Raw genomic sequence first — 22,479 nt, 5'->3', positions numbered from 1 at the left:
CGATCTTGGGTCTCTGGTGGTCTTTGGGGGTCCAGAATTCAAGCATAACAATTAAGACATGTGGCTTCATATAACGGAAAGGGCAGGAGCTTTAACGGAAACTGATGAAAGGCTGGGTCAGCTGTGCAAGTGCCCTGGGACTCCAGAATGTATGGGTCACAAAGACAGGATCAAAATGTGTTGTTTTCCAGAATTCTTCTCAGGAAAAATACTACGAAATTTGGGAATCATCCTTAATATATTGTTGAGTGTATGAGGATTAGCAAAGTGGATGATATAAAATACCAGCTTTCCCAGAAAATGGAATGTACACCGTAGGACTCTGGTTTCAACAAGAGATATGTGGGTTTGAAGGCCAAAGAGGAAAAGCTGGATACTGCTATTAGGGATTGTTCTCCTTCCTCTCCTCCCCCCCCCTCCCCCCCCCCCCCCCCCCGACCAATCTTTCAGTTCCTTTGTCAAATAAATGGTTAAAGAATTTCAGTTTGCAGGTGTTGAGGAAGAGGTAGGGAGTAGATATTTCATTCTGGCCTTATACTTCAGAGTGACACAGATCTCTGTTCAACTGTTAATTTGAGGAAAGGGCTTCTCCAGGCAGGACCAGCTACATAATTTGCTGCACCTGTAAAGAAAAAAAAAAAAAAAAAAAAAAAGCAAAACACAAGACCACTTGTTCAAAACTCATTAAGAATTTTAAGATGAGGGCTGGGGATGTGGCTCAAGTGGTAGCGCGCTCGCCTGGCATGCGTGCGGCCCGGGTTCGATCCTCAGCACCACATACCAACAAGGATGTTGTGTCCGCCGAGAACTAAAAAAAAATAATAAATATTAAAAATTCTCTCTCTCTCTCTCTCTCTCTCTCTCTCTCTCTCTCTCTCTCTCTCTCCCCTCTCTCACTCTCTCTTAAAAAAAAAAAAAAAAAGATGCAACAGCAAAGCAATAAACTAAATTTAGAGCTCTCTTTAAATGTGATATTCTGCACAACAGTAGAGTTCACATGACCATCTTGCCCTGTGTGTTACTTTCCATTACTATAACAAAATCTGAGATAATCAACTTAAAGAGAGGAAAGATTTATTTGGCTCATAGTTTGGGAGGTATCCTCCCTTGATTAATTGATCCTATTGCTTTGGGCTGGTGGTAGAAGAGAATAGCACAATGAGAGCATGTGCAGAGGAAAACCATTCGCCTCATGGCTTGGCACGGAGGAAGAACAAATCAATGTTCACAGTCCCCTTCGGGGCCATGATCCCAATGTCCTAAGACCTCTCTAGGTCCTAAGACCTAGGCCCCATCTATAAAGATTCCACCACTTTCCAATATCACCAAGCTGAAGATCAAGGCTTTAACACAGGAGCCTTTGAGGGACCTACAAATCCAAACTATAGTCCCCTATCTCTAGGTTTTAGATTCCTTTTGTAAAAATTGTTGGGAAAAATGGCTCCCTTGCTAGGCTCTTGTGAGGGTTTCATGAATTATGAGGTGAAAAGTGCCCAGCTTATGGTAAGCAATGGTAACAATTAGCTCCTTTCTTGCTCCCCTCTTCTCTCCTTCTTTCCCTTTCTCCCACACACTTCATTATACTATGAATAATATGTTAAACACACCTCTGCTATCAGTTAAATTAACTGTCAAAGAAACAAATATAATGTACATGTAGATAATGTTAGAGATCATTTTCTATAATAACAAAGATAGTACAGGATGATTGAAATTCATGAATTATCTTAAATCACCTTCTAAGCCATAACATAAAACTTCCCCCATCAATTACTTTTTAATGAGAATTAATAGGAATCAATTTTTCTAGTGCCATATTTTACAATTACACCATATAGTGCTGGAATTAGAATAAAGATCTTTTCTTAGTCCAATTCCATATACATTAGAGCACTCTCCTGTAGTTATCTTAAAATTCACTGCACAGTCACAAAACGGTATCTCCTGTGTGTGTGTTTTTAACAGACTATAAATCATAAGAATTGGTTTTATTTTGTTTATTTTTTATAGTCAGTTCAGACAATAGCAGATATACACTGCATACCAAATGTTCTGAGTATGAAATTTAAGTATTTTATATGAAATTCTCTCCTGAAAATATTGAGAAAATGCCAAAGTGTCTGTTATGTAAATTAAATATCAGCCTTGGGCAGCTGTGAGTTATGGGTCATTCACATTATACAGTAAAATGCTTTACTTTCTCTTAACTAGCACGAATTCCCTCTAGACCCAAGGTAAGAGTCTCCCACAATCACATATTAAGTGCAGAAAATGCAAATGATGATGCTTCAAATCCAGACATGTCATGAAAGAATACATATTTTGCAAACACTGAAAATTAAATTTTTACATCAATTTTCTAAATGCTTTTGTTTAATTGCCAAAAGAGTTGACAATGCTTTTATTTTAAAACTCCTATGCCTAGGAAAGATGTGTTCTAAAACTCAATTAAATTTGAATGCAATAAGACAATATCCATTGTATCTAATAAGCATGTCCATCATTTCGGTTCATAATGTAGCTCATATCCAAAAGATTAACTCTCTTGTCTTCAAAAAACTTAGCAGAAACATTATATGTATAATATACTATATACTACATATGTAAATCATATTAAGAATATAAATTATATTTCATATTATATCACTGTACATTCCATGTTATATATTATATAAACATTATAAATATAAAAATATTTTAAATGTATGCATATCTAAGAAGGATAAAAAATCTTTGACCTTTATCTACCTATTGCTTAGTGGAATTTAAATAACCCCCAAAGTCAGCTGGTCTTTTGTTCTCTAGTGTTATTGCATAATGAAGCTTTCCTGGCTAGCTTCATCACAAGCAGGAGTTGAGTAGTATAGGACTTCCCCAACACCCTACAAATATAAATGCAATCACACCAGTCTCTGTAATTTAAAATGAGGATAATAATTCCTATTCCGGCTGCCTCTGAGTGGTGTGATGAGGATCAATGGAGATAAAATGTAAGAAAGCTTTCCTCAAGCTCTAAAGCTTTTTATAAGTGTGTGGGAATGCAGTCAAAAGGGTGATATTGTCATTTCTAAGTATTGTCAAACACCACTTATTAAATGCATGATTGCTTGTAACACTGTGCTAGGTGCAAAGTGCTGAACTAAAACAGTGGTACCAGTATTGTGTTTGCAAGTTACGATCCTATATTTTATTTCAGAAACTGTGAACTTTACCTGGAATATAATGATCCTTTTACCAAATACCCACAGGAATGTTTGCTATTAATATTATTGGCTAGAAAAAAAAATTATTTTAGTTCTCATGTATAGCTAGTACTATAGCTTTTGTCTGAACTAGTTAATCTAAAAATTTATTTTTTTATTAAAAACATCACTGCTATGCAACAAATATCATAATTTTTCCAGCATTTTTAAATGTCCTGAATTGTTCTTTTGCAAATATATTCCCATGTAATTTGAATTTTCTTTTAAGCCTTTTAAGTAGAAATATTAATTTAAGAATCCTTACTTAAATATTTCCCAGGCCTGCACCAAAGTATTAAGTCATATTTGTTCAATATTAAATACTTAATAAAAATCCTCTCTCTCATTCTGTGTTTGTGTGTGTGCACATGTGCACAGACACATATAGCCATCATCTTGCTACTTACACGTGGTTTTCATCTATTTGTTTTATTGTTTAAAGGAGCGAAAATATTCAATTTTACAATATTTTCCATTTTCTTCTCTACCAGACTGAGTGTTTTGACATTTTGTGACCAAAATGGTCTAAACATAGAAAAAAATCACAACCATTTTGTTGCTAGTTTTGATTTTTAAATTTTGCTTAACATTTTCCCACCAAATTTATATTTACACTGAAGCAAATTTTCAAAAATTTCACCCTTAAATACAGTTTTAACTCTAATGACTAATTAGAAGGCATAGATGTTTTATAGTTATATTCACTGCAGCATATCTTTTTTTAAAAAAAAAAATTGTAGTTGTACATGGACAGCATGCCTTTATTTTATTTGCTTATTTTTGTATGCAGTGTGAAGGACTGAACCCAGTGGCTCATCCATGCTAGGCAAACGCTCTGCCACTGAGCCACAGCCCCACCACTGTGGCATAATCTTGAACATACAAATAACTATCTCTGAATTGGGGAACAGATAATTAATATTCAGTTTATCAATAAAAAAAAACTGTTCTGATGTTAACATAGCTAGACTATCAGAAAAGAAAGAAAGAAAGAAAGAACAAAAGATCCTGAGAAACTTACAAACCTTGTCTCCTTTGTCTGACCCTTTACTTGTCCAGTGCAAGAGGATTTCTGGGAGCCATTCCAGTCTCAAGGTTTTCTATTGGAATGGCTCCACTTGGGCTTTGCAAGTGGATTTTGAAGTGTCAAACAGAAAAAGCTGTTTTAGAAAACCAGACCTGGGGCCAGATGCCATGATGCACATCTGTAATCCCAGTGATTTAGGAGGCTGAGGCAGGAGGATAGCAAGTTCCAAACCAGCCTCAGCAATTTAGCAAGACACTGTTTCAAAATAAAAAAAAATGAAAAAGGGGCTGGGATTGTGGCTCAGTGATAGAGCCCTCGCCTAGCACAGGCGGAACCAGGGTTCGATCCTCAGCACCACATAAAAATAAAGGTATTGTGTTGTGTCCATCTACACCTAAAAAATAAACACTTTAAAAAAATGAAAAAGGTTTGAAGAACAGCTCAGTGCTAAAGCACCCTTGGGTTCAATCCCCAGTACAAAAAATAAAATAAGATAAATCAGACCTCAATTTTCTGCTTTAAAATCCCAAGTTTGGGGGTTCATCATCTGCTTGTCTCAATACTAATCACCATTAGATACTTTAATTTTTGAATGATGAATAAGTAGTGTAAGGGAAGGAAGAATAGGAGAGGACTTGTGTATTATGTACTATACTAGATATTATATAAGTGACTTAGATGGATTATTTAAAGAGAATGAACCCCCAGATGCACAAGTCAGAACACAGATTACCAGAGACAAACTTCAGAACTGAATATGAATACAGTTATGTGTGATAAAGCTACCTAGTGAGCTCTTCCCGCTTCCCCCTGCACAAAAAAAAAAGAAAATTCACTTTTTCATAGAACTAGTAACTCAAAATAGATAATAAAACTAAATAGAAAACAAACAAACAAAAAAAAAACACAAAACCTTCAGAAGGAAACAGGAGAAAGTATTTGTGATCTCAGATTAGATGAAGTTTTGAGATATGACACTGAAAGCAAAAAAAAAAAAAATCAATAAACTAGATGTCATCAAATTTTAAAATTTTTGCCCTATCCATGACCCTGTTAGGATGATGAAAAGATAAACCAGTAACTAGGATAAAATATTTGCAAATCACATAACTGGCAAAGGATTTGTGTGACCAAAATATAAAGAACTCTTTAAACACAACAGTGAAAGGAGAGAATTCAGTTAGAAAATGGACAAAAGATTAGGACAAACAATTCAACAAAGAGGATATGCAAATGAAAGATAAGCACGTGAAAAGACATTCAAGACCATTATCCTTTAGGGAAATGCAAATTAAAGCCACTGGACCTCCCACCACACATCTATCAGAATGACTAACATGAAAACTATTGATAATACCAAGGACTAACAAGGATGTAGAGTCACTGGATTTCTTATCCACTGAAAGGAAAATGTAAAATGGCACATCTACTCTGGAAAACCAGTTGAGTAGTTTCTTGTATAGTCATATATGTGCTCAACATAAAACCCAGCAAATGTATTGGCTAAATTATATTGTTATATTATGTGCATGCACAAATATGCAACAACAAATCCCACCAGTATGTACAACTACAATGTTCCAATTAAAAAATGTGGGGAAAAACACCCAAAAAGTATACTCTTGGATATTTGTCATAAGGAAATGAAATGCCACATCACACGAAAAACTTGTATGCAAATATTCGTAGCAGCTTTGTTTGTAATATCTCTAACTGGAAACAACTCACATATCCTTCTGTGGGTGAACAGATAGTGCTCATATAATGGAAACTATTTAGCAACGAGAAACAAACTATTAATACAATAGATGGATCTCAAGGGCATTGTGCTGAGTAAAAGAAGTCAGTCTCAAAAAAATTACATACTATAGAATTCTATTTCTATAACACTCAATGACAAAATCAGAGTGACAAAGAGCAAACAAGTCAGTGGGTGTCAAAAGTTAGCATTAGGGAGAGAGTAGAACAATAAAGGGTCAGTGTTATGGTTTGAATATGATATTTCCCTCAAAAAAACTCCTGTTAATGCAAGAATAGTCACAGATAAAAATGATTACATTATGAGAGCTATAACCTAATGAGTCCATTCTAGTTCGAATGGACTGACTGGGTGTTAACTGTGACTAGAGGAGGTGGGTCACTGGGGGTATCCCTGGAAGGGGGCATCTTCCCTGCAGACCCTCTCCTCACTCTCTTTCCTCCACTGGACCTAGAACAATGCAGTAAGCCATCCATAGACTGATACTTTTGAAACCATGAGTCCCAAATAAACTTTTCCTCCTCTAAGTTGTTCTTATCAGGTATTTTAGTCACAGTGACACAAAGCTAACTAAAGCAGTCAACATGAGATACTTTCTTTATACTAATAGAACAGTAGTGAATCCTTATTGTAAAGGTGATTCTATATGTTAATCTATGCATGTGAAAATTTTTTTATAATACTATGCACACACACACACACACACACACACACACACAAAGAAAAACAAAGAGCATGTAAAAGTTGAAATCTGAACTAGTGCTCTATTTTTCTTTTTTTTTTTTAATAACATCATACCGATAACAATTTCCTGGTTTGACAATTTAGTATGGTTATGCAACATGTTATTGGAGAAAGCTGGGTGAAGAATGCACAGGAAATCTTTGTGCTATTTTTACAACTTCTTGTCAGTCTTAAGTTATTTCAAAATAGATTTAAAAAAAATGTATGATGTTACTGGAATGTAAAGTTCCTTTCACCTGCTGTTTCAGGTCTGCATGCGTATCTATACTGCTTAAGAAAAGACAGGAACAGTTAAAACCTAGACATTTAAAACTTAAAACATTTAAGTCCATAGTACAACAGATCTGTAAAGGACCTAGATTTTTTCAGTGGTTTACCCAGATTTCTCTCTAGAAACAATTTTCAAAAACAGGGAAGGGGGAATTAGAGACTTGTGGGAGAAATTAGGGCCTGGGAAGTGCTTTGAAAATCAAAGAAGGGAGTGAGAAGATTTGAAGCTTATGCTAGAGACTACCATTGCAGATGAATTTAGGAAAATAGACTCACAAAAAAAAAAAAAAATAGACTTATCAGGAAAAGTTCAGTGACAAGCTTGACTAATCATTGAATTTTATTTAGTGGGGTTAAAGTCCCAGATTACAATTTTGAGTTAAAGTTGCTGTTTTTGTTGTCATTTTATGTAAATAGTTGAACTACTATGGAATTTAAAGTTTTGTTGGTTTTGTTGGTTGGTTTGCTTGGTGCTGGGAATTGAACCCTAGGCCAGACACATACTGTACAACTGAGCTGTATCCTCAGCTCTCCCACCCTTACCTTACTTTCTAAGCATAAAATTCTTATAAATGTCATTGGATAAGTTGAAGGCTTTAAATTATTCTATAATTCTTCTCTAAACAAAATTCAAGAAGTCCTTCTGCAGTGGGAAATACTCTGTGGTCATTGTTGTAGTATCTTCATTCATGTGAAGTTGTTTACAAATTTCCTTAAGTTTTGGAAATACAATTGGCCTTGGTACATGATTTTAAATGCTTTTCCTAGCTTAAAAAAAAAAAAGTAAACTACTCCAAAGTTGCAATAAGACCTAAGATTTAAATCTCTCTAGACCACTTTCCACTTTCCTTTTTTCCAGAAAAGTATTTGCTAAAATTCTACACCCTTGTTATAAATTAAAGATTAAGGCAATGACAAGAAAAATGGATATTTGTAATATGGAAGTAAGGATCAGTTCTTGGATGAATATTCAATGCACTAGATTATAGACACCAATGCAGCCACCATTGCAGCAAATGGACTGCAACTACATATTTTGAATTATTGAACCAGTGGCTTGAAACTATCCAGTAGATCAGATGTATTGCCTTCCTTCATGAGATTGATGAGAATTCAGCTCTGCTCGCCACACTCCAGTGCAGAGAACTGGAGGGCATTTAGCATACTGAGAAAGGTCAAAGTGAGACTGTATCAGTTTCTGAACCTAAAAATTCCAAACTCCTTGCTACCCATTAAAATGAATGAAGAAAGCTGTGTTTTGATGTGTAGCATCCCAAAGACTGGCTTGAGGCATAAAGGAAAGAAACTAGTATGCTGAGACCAAGAAACGCTTGTTTGCCACCTTCCAGAGCATATAAAGAGCACAATGCTGTGTGCTCTTTCATCCCTGAAAGCCCTGTCATTTCAAAAGTTATATGCAGCTTAAATAATGGAGATTCTGATATAAAAAAATGCATAACATACTAGGTCCTTCTTTTTTGGTAGATATTACAAAAACAAAACATCAAAATGATTTGGCTATTTAAATTGATGGTAAAATGGATTTTTCATGTAGTAGACTAGAGTTAGATTTCACTATAGGCAAAAGTCTACTAGTTTAAGAAAAACACTGATTGTGCAAGATACTAGGCTTCTGTGGAAACATTCTAGTGATGAAATATACTTAACTCGAAAGTTAAGCTTCACTCTCGGATGAGCCATGACAGTTCCTAATTGTAGTGGTGAGGAATACTCCTGGTCAGACCTGCACAATAGCTATTCTCCAGCCTGAAACAGGGTGAACTTGATAAAAAGCAAGATTTACTGCCCTTGCTTATTTGCTTGGTATTAGCATACCAGATTGATTGGAACTACAGTTGTACTTCTCTCTCCCACAAAAGACACTTTTATCCAATCATTTTGCTTCCCGAGGAAGGAGAATTGTGTACACACATGCACACACGTCTGCACATAACACAATTTCTTTTCTTAGAATTTATCTCTGACATTCTTTCTACTATCCTCAGCCAGATTAAATATAAAACTTAAAATAAAATCTTCCTTTGAGACCTCCATGACTGGCAATCTGTTAGAGAAAGGAAGAGCGATATCTCTATTTAGCAACTTCGAATGCCCATGGTAGCAAAGGAGGATAAGTTAGTCAATAGGTTTCTGTTCTACCTTTTTTTATTGATTAATATTTAATACACACATAAGAATATGTGTAATATGAATTATTTAGGACATGCAATAAATTGAACATTTACAAACTTACCCCTCAACTTAAAAGTGTTACCAATAACATTGCATCTACCTTTGTGTCCCTTCTTGGTCTACCATCTCCTAAGAAAGAACCAGTAATTTGAACATTTTGTTTCTCCTTCCTTTGATTTTTTTCCCCCTCATGGTTTTTAATCACAACTTTACTTAGGTGTAAACAATATACTGATTGATTTTTTGGTTTGGAAATTTGTAAAAATGGTAACCTACTGTAGACAGTCTTCTATTATTTACTTGGTTCAAGCAATGTTTTATTTCAAGGCTACATCCATGTTGTTGCATATAATTGTAGGTCATTTGTTTTCAGTACTGCATGAAATCACACTGTATAAATATTTCCACAGTGTAATGATCCATTATCTTACCAACAGACATTTGGGACATTTTAACTGCCACCAGTTATCCAAGCTTTTTTCATCTCACATTTCAAGGTTCGGTAAATCTAACTACCAGTAAGTTAAAAAGCTCCTTCAGCTACAACAGGATTAGCCCTTGGTAAATTGTAGCCCTTTGTAAAGAGTAACTCAAGAAGACTCCTTAAGTCCTTCTGATCAGGAGATGCTTAGCCTTTTAGTAAAACATGTGGTTGGTTTTAATAGTTATTCCTTCCTTCCCTCCCACCTCACTCTATACAGAGATTCTGTAACACTATATTATGCCTTGTGTTTACTTTAAATGATATGGTCTGAGTTTTGAAATCTTGAAAGGAGAAATAGTTTTCATAACGGAAAGAGTCTGCATTTGGGATTGAATCTCATGTGGATTTAAATTCTAAATCAACCTCTTTCTTCTCTTTCTCTCTCTCTCTCTCTCTCTCTCTCTCTCTCTCTCTCTCTCTCTCTCTCTCTCTTCTCCACCCCTTTTTCATTTATTTATTTATTTTCCAGTACTACGGATTCAACCCAGGGGAGCTCTACCACTGAGTTAAACCCCCAACCCTTTTTTATTTTTTGATTCAGGGTCTCACTAGATTGCTAAGGCTGGCCTTGGATTTACATTCATTTTGCCTCATTCTCCCAAGTAGCTGGGATTACAGGCATGAGACACTATACCTGGCTTCATTTTCCCATTTTCTAACTATGAGATCCTGAATAATTAATTTTGCTTCCCTGTGTTTCAGATTCTTCTTCAGTAAAATTAAAGCAATGATGCATACTCATAAGTCTAATGCCATTATAAAATAGAATGAGGTGTTAATGCATAGCCTAATGCTGGCACATAGAAGGCACTTAGAAAGTATTCAGGGAATTAGATTGAAGAATGAATAAGTGAAGGGTTGAACAAGGAAGCAATGGAAACACCTGCAAAGAAGGTAACATAAATATGTGAATCAGATGCAAGAAATTCTTAGGGATGGGTCCTATTACTGGGAGGGCACACTACCCCTTATTCACAGGCTGTCACGTTACACACAGGTGGCACCCTCCCCAGTTATGTAACATGATTGCCTTGTTTTATACCAACTTCACCTGGGGACATAAGAATAACCTAGTATGTGACAAAAAAATGAAGCTAATGTCTTTTGTGCGTCTATTACATGCCATGTGCTCCTCTAGGACCAAAAAAATAGGAAAGCCCTGAAAGACAAAAATCTCATCTTTTTTATAAGGAACCTAAAAGTGATCCCTTCTGTCTTGGGACAGTTTCCTGATACTTCTTCTATCCCGGGTAACCCCTCCATGTCTCAGATACACATTGTGGAGTCAGTCCAGGACAAAGGGCTTTCAACATCTAAGATAACCTTCAAAATTGCAAAGTAAAGCAAACTCGGCTTGCCAGCTTCTGCACACCCAGAGCATACTTGATGCTCATTTGCGGTATCCTTTCATTCTTCTCATCCTCCAGTTCTTCCCTAGTTCGTCCCATGGTGTGTGCTTTTTCACCCAATTTTCTTTTTCAAAACTCTGCTCCCTGAAACAAAGATGTTCTGGGCAGCCTGTCTCTAAACTCTTTTTCCCTCCTCTTCCCACTTCCTAGGAACAACCAGAAAGGATGAATCATTTTGCTTGACTCTCTTCCCAACCTGAGAAGTGAAGTGCAAATCCATCTAAGGGCTGTTTAATTCTAGATCAAATGCATTCAGCTAAAATAAAAACGAAACATTCCCAGGAGTGGATTAAGCCAATAGAAGTTTATTTTTCTTATATAACCATAAATTCTGAGTCAGGAAATTATTATATTTCTGTAATACCATTAAAGACCCAGGCTCTTTCTGTCTTCCTATCATGTGTGCTTAACACGTGGCTATTGTTCTCATATTTACAAAATAACTACCTTGCCTCCCCACCTCACATCTTTCTAGGCAGGCGGAAAGAAAAGTCATGCGCCACTTTCTCACAGGGTTTCTCCTCTGGGCCTTTCCTTACCTCAAAATCTCCACTTATATTATTATTTTTTTAATCAAAATTGTGTCCTAGCCTACCCAGCCTGCAACCATGCTCAGGCACTCAAGCATTTTAACTTTCTAGTCTTTATAACTGAAGAAACGAATTTAATAAATATGTTACCCATTCCATTGAAAGCTAAATCAGAAATTTTTTTTTCAAAGTTTAAGGAACTTTATTCATAAATGTAGACACTCCTATCTATATCTGTATCTAAATCTATATATCTGTCACATTTTATTATGATTTTGACTACAGTCCTTAAGGCATTATGAAACTCTCAAAAGATAAACATTGTGCAGATATCTAATTTCTTAAAGATCCTACTATAGAGCCAGAAATGTGCAGAGTGAATAGAAAAAAAAAATGAAAAATAGAACAAGAGAAAAATAAGCACATTAAGAAATGGAAGACAGGAGGGAAACTGAACCAAATGTGATGACAATACGTTAGCAGGCATTCTAAGTGCTTATTTCTCAACATCAAAGTCAACGTGCACTCAATCTTATCTTCCCAGGGTGTTGATGAGGATGCTGCAGGGAGAGGGAAAAAATCCAGATGTTTCCCTGCCTCCACAAAAACACGTATGTAATAATTTTTAAAGAGAGAAAATATTATTGATTTTTTTATACTACGTGAGAGTATTAGGCCACAGGCTAAAAAATAAAATAACCAATATTTTCTCTTTTTTCTTCTTTACCTGAGGAATTTAAAGCAATTAATTTACTTTAAAATGTACTCTGAAGGAATTTTTAACAATATACTATGTATAGAAATTAGAATGAATCAAAGATGACCTGCTCATTCTTTTTTCTCTCCAATACTTCATTTTTAGCATCTTTTCCCTTCCTATTTTTTTCCTATAAAGACACAAGCAAAAATTAAACCCAAATATTTTATATTTCTGCCACATTTCAATAGAACACAAACACATTTTAATAACAAATATGCATTTGTAAATAAAAGTAGGATATTAAAATATTAAAGAAAGAAATATTTCAATTATTTGTTTTACTTTTTTCTTTGTTTTCAGTGAGACAATATGGTATGGCAATAATATACTCCAAGGTCTAGTTCTCTCCTTTGTCCTAGTTTATTTATTAATGCATCCTTGAAATTATTACGAATAACTTTGTTTCTACTTAAGGTTTATGCCTCCACCATCTGAATTCTGTCTTAATACCTTTTAATTTCAATAACTTTCAAATCCAATTTAAATATCTGTACATAAACCATGATTCCACAATTATAGATGTTTTTAAACTTAAAATGTTGATAATATTATAATTAAATCATTTAATAGAAATCTTATTAAAATATCTAGTATTTTATCATAGTGGGATAAATAGTCACATTTTAAATTTATTAACTACTCTGACTTTTTTTTTTTTGAGCACCTGCTATACATGGGGTGTATAGCACATATAGCCCGCCTAGAGAGCCTAAGGAGAGGGTCTGTCTTATTCTCCACTCAACTGCTAGAGTCTAGCTTAGTGTCTGGCACATAGTTAGTGTTGAATGAACAGTTTTTTGAATGCATGAATTGGCTTTCATCTTAAAAACCCATTTCTGTTTTCTGGTCCACTTCTTGGTTGTTGTGAGTCTAAATTATTCCCATCAAAAAAGTAATCCTTTTCCTTTTGGCAGGAACTCAGGGTTGAAAAAATGCTTCCATTTATTTCCCAGCCATCTACACAGGTGCCAAAGTGCTTGAGACAGGGCTTGAGCAAATTTTTAAGGCACCTCTCTTATTCTTTACTTTTCCCATTTGCATTACCCGAATCTAAATAACCAGCCAGTAACTTCTCAGAGACATTCTGCTGTGAAAACCAAGATCTTTTAAAAATGAGCCTAACTGGATTACTACTTACCCCATATCATCCTCCCCACAAAGGGCAAAGCTTATGTAAATGTCCTTTTCAGGCTCGTTTTCTTTCAAAAGGGTAAATTCCACAGATGGGAGTGGGGGGAAGTATAACATCATTACAATACTTTTAAGATAAATTGGTTTATCAGATTGTTTTTCTTTCTGAGAGGAAACACCCAGGGCATATGACAATTCCACTTAGTTCTAAATGGATGTACAGCAATCTGACTTGTAATTTTTAAGAGTAAGCCGCAATATTTTGTGTGAACTGTAAGATCTAGGTCATATAAAATAAGTCTAGTGAATAATTTATAAGAAAAAAAAATTGTATATGAAAATACATTTACTGGATTATGAAAGTTATAATGGTGACTGATCACGAACTAGTTTCTGGTGCACATTATACTTTGTTAAAGACTTCATGAATCATTTCAGAAAAGTATTATTGCTAGGTGTGGTGGTGCATGCTGGTAATCCCAGTGGCTCAGAAGCTGAGGCAGGAGGATCTTGAGTTCAAAGCCAGCCTCAGCAATTTAGTGAGTCCCTAAGCAATTTGGTGAGACTCTGTCTTTAATTAAGAAAATAAAAAGGACTGAGGATGTGGCTCAGTGATAAAGTACCCCTGGGTTGAATCCCCAGTACCAAAAAAAAAAAAAAAAAAAAAAGAAAGAAAGAAAGAAAGAAAGAAAGAAAGAAAATTATTATTGAGTAAAAAGTTAAACATATATTCTAATTGTCTAACTCTCTATTTTGTACCAACTATCAGCCCATCATGATCTAGGTTTCTAATTTCATGATGAATTATAAAGTTGAAAGAAGTTGAATTTATCTCATCAAAAACATTCCAGATCAATTAACTTCCTAAAAGGTCCCTAGAGCTACCTTCTCCTTCATGCACTCCACAGGAACCCATATTTTTAAATGCCTATAAATGTTCTCAGAAGCTGTGAACTCTATTTGAGTTATATCACTAACTCACTTTGTCATCCTGGTTGCTTTTCTTCTCCAAGTTTTCTCTCCACTATAAGGATGGATAGTAACATAAGACTTTTCTCACAAGGACACTGAGATTTAAGTAATGTATGTATGTAGAACAATCTGGGAAACTCGGAAGAGAGATATCGTGTAAGAATAGAGCATTATACGAAAGTTTCAAAACTGACTTTAATGCAATGCACATTTTCAATATGGCTATTTTGGCTCTGTGTTCTCTGTGTAACTTTTCAAAAAGACATCTTTTTCTTTAAACTACCCCATGCCACTAGTTCTTGAGCTATTGTTAAAATGATAGTCTTAGTAATTTTCTATTGGGAACCTAAAGACATACATCACAAATTCAGTGACAGTGAAGAAAATGATGGCCACGGTTGGCTTGGGCGACGGCTGTTTGTAATGACATGCCCACTCTATTAGAAATGCTTTACTGTTCTTGGGGGGGTCAATCGTGATCTGCATTAAAAAAAAAAACAAATTTAAGTTTAAAGCAAAACTTAATAAAATAGTGTCTGTGGAGAAAAAAGGCAACAATTTTAAAGGGTGGGGAAATCTCTGAATGTCACAATGACAACCCTAAATTTTCTTTTGTTTGTTCCACTAAATGAAAGCAATAACAAGCCATCATCCACCTATTATGTATTAAGTCCCATAACTTGTCAGCTGCTAAAATAATTGTCCAACCTCTTGTATATTTCCAATACGTACCAGCAAGTGATGACGGTGTCAAATTTCCCCAAAGTATAGAATTCATGATCTTAGAATCCACTTCCTTTTCCTTCCGAATCCCTCATGCATATATACATTTAAAAATCTTACTTCTAATAGAATTATTTGAACTCAGACTGCCTGTCATCTGTTATTCTCAAAGTACTTTACTAATAATAGATAATTTGTGAAATTTGTCTCTGCTCTGGGTATTACTACTTCTGTTGCTGCAGCTTGTCTCTGACGTTGGTCCTGTCTATTACTGCCAAGATATCTGATTAGAGGAATTAGATGTGGAGCCAGATTGCAAGGTGGGTGGCTGGTGGTTCTGCTGCTTCTTAGTCCTGTGCTTGTCAAAAACACACTCCCAGTGATGGCTCCACACAGGGATCAATTTCAGAGTGTTTCTTCATAGTGAGACAGCAGCGACAAGGAAGCCCAACACAGCAGCAGCTGGCTCCGGGAAAAACACTGCCCTAATCCATGCCTGTTCGTAGCTCCCTACCTGAACTCAGTTGACTTCTCCTTGCTCTGGTGTGTTTTAGTTCCCCACATGTAAGAGCTGAAAGAAATCCAGATGACCCTTTACTTTATCCAGGATGGTCAAAGTGGAAATCATAATACTTTTAGAGCATTGGCATTACGGGTAGTAGTATGTTCGTTAGTTTATGTTGCTATACCAAATATCTTGGATAAGCAACTTATAAAGAGAAAAGGTTTATTTTTGCTCATAATTTTGAGGGTTCCAGGCCATAATTGATTGGCTTCACTGATTTGTGGCAAGTTGGTAGATTATGGTGGGAGACTTTTTTTTCTTTAATTCCTCGTTCCTTAGCATCTTAAACAGTAGCTAGTAGAGTGAATACATTGCCAAGGATGTCACAACACATAATATGCACAGGAAAGAGCTTAAACCAGGTGAAAGTTAATTCCTCCTAGAAGTGTACATGAAAAGTATGTGGAATAGAAAAAACTTTAAGGGGAAGTAAAATTATTTATAAAACAATCATCTATAGAATACTTGATAGTGGATCCCTTCATTTTAGTGCTCCATACAAAATGATTTTCACCATTTTTGTTTCCATAGCTAAAATCAGACAGTTACTGTGCAAAGTGAGTACTTCTCTTGGAAATCTCTAGAATTCTTAATGTATCTGTATCTGAAAGAGAGGGAAAGCAGAGACTAGGATAAATATGGAGCTTTATGACAATTTTGGATAAAAGATGGTGATTCCACTCAAGGAAAATGCCATACCTGAATCCTGCCTGTTCCTTCCAACATGAACATCTCCACCTTGCTGCTCCTCCACCCTCATTTCCCTAAATTAAATTAAAGTTTTGTTTATCTGTCATCCATGATTATTTACACAAAGCAGAAATCAGTTATTAAGTGCAAGGAAGAAAACTGGATATACATCTGCCAATAGTATTCTAGAGTTAACACATGCATAGTACTTGCCAGGTTCCAGACACTAAGTGCTTTAAATCCTTAAATTCATTTAATTCTTCCAACTACTCCATGAGGAGAAGTTAGAGTCATCCTACCATCCAAAAGCACAAAATGCTTGAGTACAGTTACATAATGATACAACTCCTTGTCATGTGAAAGAAATAACAAAAAATGACAGAAATTGAAAGACAACATGAAGACAAGGAGGGATAAATAATGAAGCTAATTTTTCATAGAGTATGAAAGTTACCAGAAGATTCTAAAGTTAGTGAATAAAAATTATAGCTAATGAATGAATTAAAAGAATATTAATATTTAAAATTATAACAATAACCACTAGAGTGATTAATATAGTAAATGGAGTAGGGAGGAAATGTGATGAAGAATATGGTGGTAGTCTAACTGTGGTCACTTGAAATTTGCAACACGGATTTGATCAAATTGTCTAAATTTTAAAAAAGTAATGGTGTACCATGTTATTTACAGACATGATGAAACCCACAGAACAATCAATTTTTACAAAAACTAAATAAATAGACATGAAAATTATGAAATCCTTGGTACCAGGGTAACACCATGGCTCTAATTTTTTTTTCATGTTATATATATATTTATTTTTTAATCAAATGTGAGGATATTCATAAGAGGTGACATTTTCTGGAATATGGAAAGTAATTTGAATTTATATTTTCTCTTGTATTTATTACTGTGTCCCAGCAGATGGCTCTAATATTGATCAGAGAAGTTAATTATTCCTCACGTCATCAGGCTGAAAAATATTAAATTGTTATTACAAATTAAAATCATACAATCTTAAAAGAATGAAGTGTGTGAGCTGTGTAAATTAATTTCTAATGTGATTGATGACTATTCCTTACTTAAACTAAAGGACAATGAATTTCTGATAAACAAAGATGAAAAATATATTTAAACAAATGCTTATTAATTTTTGCAGCAGAATAAAAATATTTTAGTGGTATTCGATAATAAGTCTCATCATCATTATCATTATTATTATTTTGTGTACAGGTCTGCAGGTCAGCTGAGACAACTTCTTCAAGTTGTGGACCTGGTATAGTGTGTGGCTCCGCTTTCTAGTGCAAGTTAGGAGCTCAAGCCATTGGGGGCAGCAGCCATCTAGAAAAAAAAAAAATGTTTCTCATGGTGAAATTTGGAAGTTTCTGCAGTGATGGGTGAAAACACATGCTGCCTCTTAATATCTTGGTCTGATCTCAACGTTAATAAGACCAAGAACATCCTTTTACCACAGAGGAAGGGAAAGAGAATAAATATTTGCTAAAATATAATCAAACATAATCAAAGCCACCACAGACACGTTGATGAAAATCATTTCTATTGACTATGGCTGATTTCATCCAGAAAAATATTTTAGGAAATGATTATCTCAACCACGGACTTTACCTGTATTTATTTATCAAATATAAAAAAGAGCCCCTAAAAGGCTTACATGTTAAGCTACCAGTAACACTAAGCTAATAAAGCAATTATAACCTACCCATAATCTGTTACTTACTATAAGCAGACACTAAAAAAAAATGCATGAAAAATTATCCTCAAAAATGAAGATTATCATGTGTCCATCATCTCAACGTACACATTCATATGTACATTCTATTTATTCTAGGAAATGGTTTATTCACCATTTGTGTGCATTCGAATATGTATAACACTAATGGGAAATACTCAGTTTGTTCTACTGAGTAGCAATATCATCTAGAATATTAAAAACAAATTGGCACGTTTAACAAAGTATAATCTAGTGAAAGTTTCAAAGTCACCCTAGTTTTCCCAAAATTAATTTCTTAGTACATATTTGCAAATTCTCTTAATATATGAAATAAAACTTATAGAAATTCTAAACCCCCACAATTATCAGATGGTAACTAATCTTATTTTCTTTTTTACTAAATATTAGAATTTGTATTTATTTTTTTAGGATTTTGTGTTTTAGAACAGTTTTAAGTTCACAATAAAACTGAGGTAAATACCTCCTCCTGCAATTCATGCATAGCTTCCCCTATTATCAACATCCCACCCGAATGGTGGATTGGCCTCAACAGGTGAACTTAAAACTGATACATCATAATCACCCAAAGTCCGTAGTTTGGTTTAGGGTTCCCTTGGTGTTGTACACACTGGGTTAGGACAAATATATGGAAAAAAATAGATAGATAGATATAAAATACAGAATATTTTCACTGCCCTAAAATTACTCTGTGCTCTACCCACTGGTATCTCCTCCCACCCACAAACCCTAACAACCACTGATTTTTTTTTTTTTTTACTATCACCATGGTTTTGCCTTTTCCATAGTGCCATATAGTTGGCGTCACATAATATCTAGGCTTTTCAGATTTTTTTTAATTTTGTAATATGCATTTAAGTTTCCTCCATATCATTTCATGACTTGGTAACTCATTTCCATTTACTGCTGAATAATACTCTTTTGTCTGGATGTACTACAGTTTATTTTTCCATTCACCTACTGAAGAACATCATGATTTGCAAGATTTGTCAATTATAAATGAAGCTACCATAAACATCTATGTGTAGATTTTTGTGTGGATATAAGTTTTCAGTTCCTTTGGATAAATATCAAGGAGCATACTTGCTGAATAATATGCAAAGAGCATATTTAGTTTTGTTAGAAACAACTGTCATTTTGCATTCCCACTAGTAAAGAATGAAGACTTCTGTTGTTCTATATCCTCCCCAACATTTGGTACTGTTAACTTTTCAGATTTGGGCAATTCTAAGAGAAGTTTAGTGGTATCTTTTTTTATATAATTTGCATTTCCCTCGTGATAAATAATGTGCAGTATCTTTTCAGACATGTATTTGTTTTTCAAGTTGTTTGTTTTGTGATTGTTGGGTTTTAAGAGCTCTTGGTATACATTGGATAGTAGTCTTTTATGAGATACTTTTAAAAATTAATTAATTAATCTAAATTAGATATATATGACAGCAGAATGCATTTTGATTCATTGTACACAATTGCAGCACAACTTTACAATTCTATGGTTGTACATGATATAGCAACACACTATATGTGCAGTCATACATGTACCTAGGGTAATAATGTCCATCTCATCCACCATCTTTCCTGCCCCCATGAACCCTCCCTACCCTCTCTCCCCTTTACCCAAAGTTCCTCCATTTTTCCTAAGCCTCCCCACTCCCTGTTATGGATCAGCATCCACTTATCAGAGAAAACATTCAGCCTTTGGTTTGGGGGGATTGGCTTACTTCACTCAGCATGATATTCTACAAAATCCATCCATTCACCTACAGATGCCATAATTTTATTCTCTTTTAATGCTGAGTAATATTCCTTTGTGTATATATATCACTGTTTCTTTATCCATTCATCTATGGAAGGGCATCTAGGTTGGTTCCACAGTTTAGCTATTGTGAATTGTGCTGCTGTGAACCAATGATGTATTACTACAGTATGCTGATTTTAAGTCCTTTAGGTATAGACCAAGGAGTGAGATAGCTGGGTCAAATGGTGGTTCCATGCCAAGTTTTCTAAGGAATCTCCATACTGCTTTACTTTTTGTGTTAGCTTTTCTCCCAGTCTATGACTCATCTTCTTTCACAGAGCATAAGATTTTAATTTTAATGAATTCCTGCTTGTTGATTATTTCATAGGTTTTTGGTTTGGGTCATACTTAAAAAGTCATTGATATACCCAAGGTCATCAATGTATAATATATAACGTCATCTGGGAGTTTTATTCTTTTGCATTTAGGTCATTTACAGGTTAATTTGTGAAGGTAATAAGGTCTATGTTCAGATTTATTTTTTGCCTGTGGATATGCAGTTGTTCCAATACTATTTATCGAAAAGACAATCTTAGTTCCATTGTATTGTCTTTGATCCTTTGTCAAAGATCTGTTGACCATATAAATGGGTGTCTGTTTCTGCTATCTCTATTACGTTTCATTGTTCTCATCTGTTGTTGTTTTTTGTTTGTTTAACCAACACCATACTGCCTTGATTACAATTAGCTTTCTGGTATGTCTTGATGACAACATCAGTTTTCCAATTTTTTCCTCTCCTTCAATATTTTGTTAGCTATTCTATACCTTTTGTCACTACAAAAACAAAAAACAAGCTAGGTGTGGCGGTGCATGCCTGTAATTCCAGCAGCTTGGGAGGCTGAGACAGGAGAATTGCGAGTTCAAAGCCAGCCTCAGCAAATGTGAGGCACTATGCAATTCAGTGAGACCTTGTCTCTAAATAAACTACAAAATAGGGCTGGGCATGTCACTTAGTGGTTGAGTGCCCCTAAGTTCAATCTCCATTAGCAAAAACAAAACAAAACAACAACAAAAAAAAAAAAAAACCACTTTAGAATCAATTTGTCAGTATACACAAAATAACTACTGGACTTTGACATTGCATTGAATGTATAGACCAAATTATAAAGAACTGACACATTGACACAGATGCTCTTCAACTTACAAAGGGATAGGTATCAATAAACACATTGTAAGTTGAAAATACATTTTACATAACTAACCTACCTATATCATAGCTTAGCAACACAGTATACTGTACACTATTAATTCTTTACCCTTGTGATCACAGGGTTGACTGGGAACTGCAGTTCACTGCCACTGCCCAGCATAATGAGAAAGTATCATACAGTATTTCATTAGCCTAGGAAAAGAACAAAATTTAAAATGTAAAGTAGGAGTTCTAGTTAATGTTCATCAGTTTGCACCACTCTAAAATTAAAAAATTGAAAGTTGATCTATCATAAATTGGGAACTTCCATATTGGATCTTCCTATTCATGAACATGGAATATCTCTTTATTCATCTAGTTCTTCTTTGATTTTGTTAATCAGAGTTTTATAGTTTTCCCATGTAGATCTTGTACATATTTTGTAAGATTATACTTAACCATTTCACTGGGTAGATAACTAATGTAAATACTACTATGTTTTTAATTTCAAATCCCATTTCTTCACTGTGAGTATATAGAAAAGCATTTGAATTTTGTAGATAAGCCTGTTATTCTGTTATCTTGCTATAATTTCTTATTAGTCCTAAGAGTTTTTATATTTTACTACATAAACAATCATGTAAACTTAACATGAAACAACACAATTACATATCTTCCTTTCTAGTAAGTATACCTTTCATTTATTTTCTTGCTTAATTTTACTAGCTAGAACTTTTAGTGCAATAACAGTTAGAGGGTATTTACCTGCCTAAAATATGATTTTAGTGGGAGAGCATCAAGTATTTCACAGTTACATACAAGATCTTCTTTAGGGTATTTTTAGTCATTCCTCATCAAGTGGAGTAATTTCCCCTATATTTCTAGTTTACTGATATTTTCATCATGAATTTGTGTTCTAATTTGTCAAATATGTTTCCTATATCTATTGATATGATCAAGTCATTTTCCTTTTTAGCTGTTGATTTGATGAATATATAAATTTATTTTGATTGTCAAACCAGCCTTGCATGTCTGGGATAAATCCTACTTGGATGTGATGTATAATTGCTTTGATACATTGTTGAATTCAATTTGCTAATTTTTTGTTGAGGATTTGTGCATCTGTGTTCTTAAAAGATATTGTCTTTCACTGTTCTTTTCTTAGAGTTCTTTTTCTAGTTTTGATATTAGAATAATGCTGACCTCATAGAATGAGTTTGGAAACATTCCATGTTTCAATACTCTGAAAAAGATTATAAAGAATTGTATATTTTCTTCCTTAAATGTTTAGTAATTTTTTTTT

The sequence above is a fragment of the Spermophilus citellus genome (genome assembly GCF_964194105.1).
Source record: "Spermophilus citellus genome assembly, chromosome: 9".
Taxonomy (NCBI): domain Eukaryota; kingdom Metazoa; phylum Chordata; class Mammalia; order Rodentia; family Sciuridae; genus Spermophilus; species Spermophilus citellus.
The sequence above is the reverse complement of the archived record's forward strand: the minus strand, read 5'-3'. Positions refer to the sequence as shown.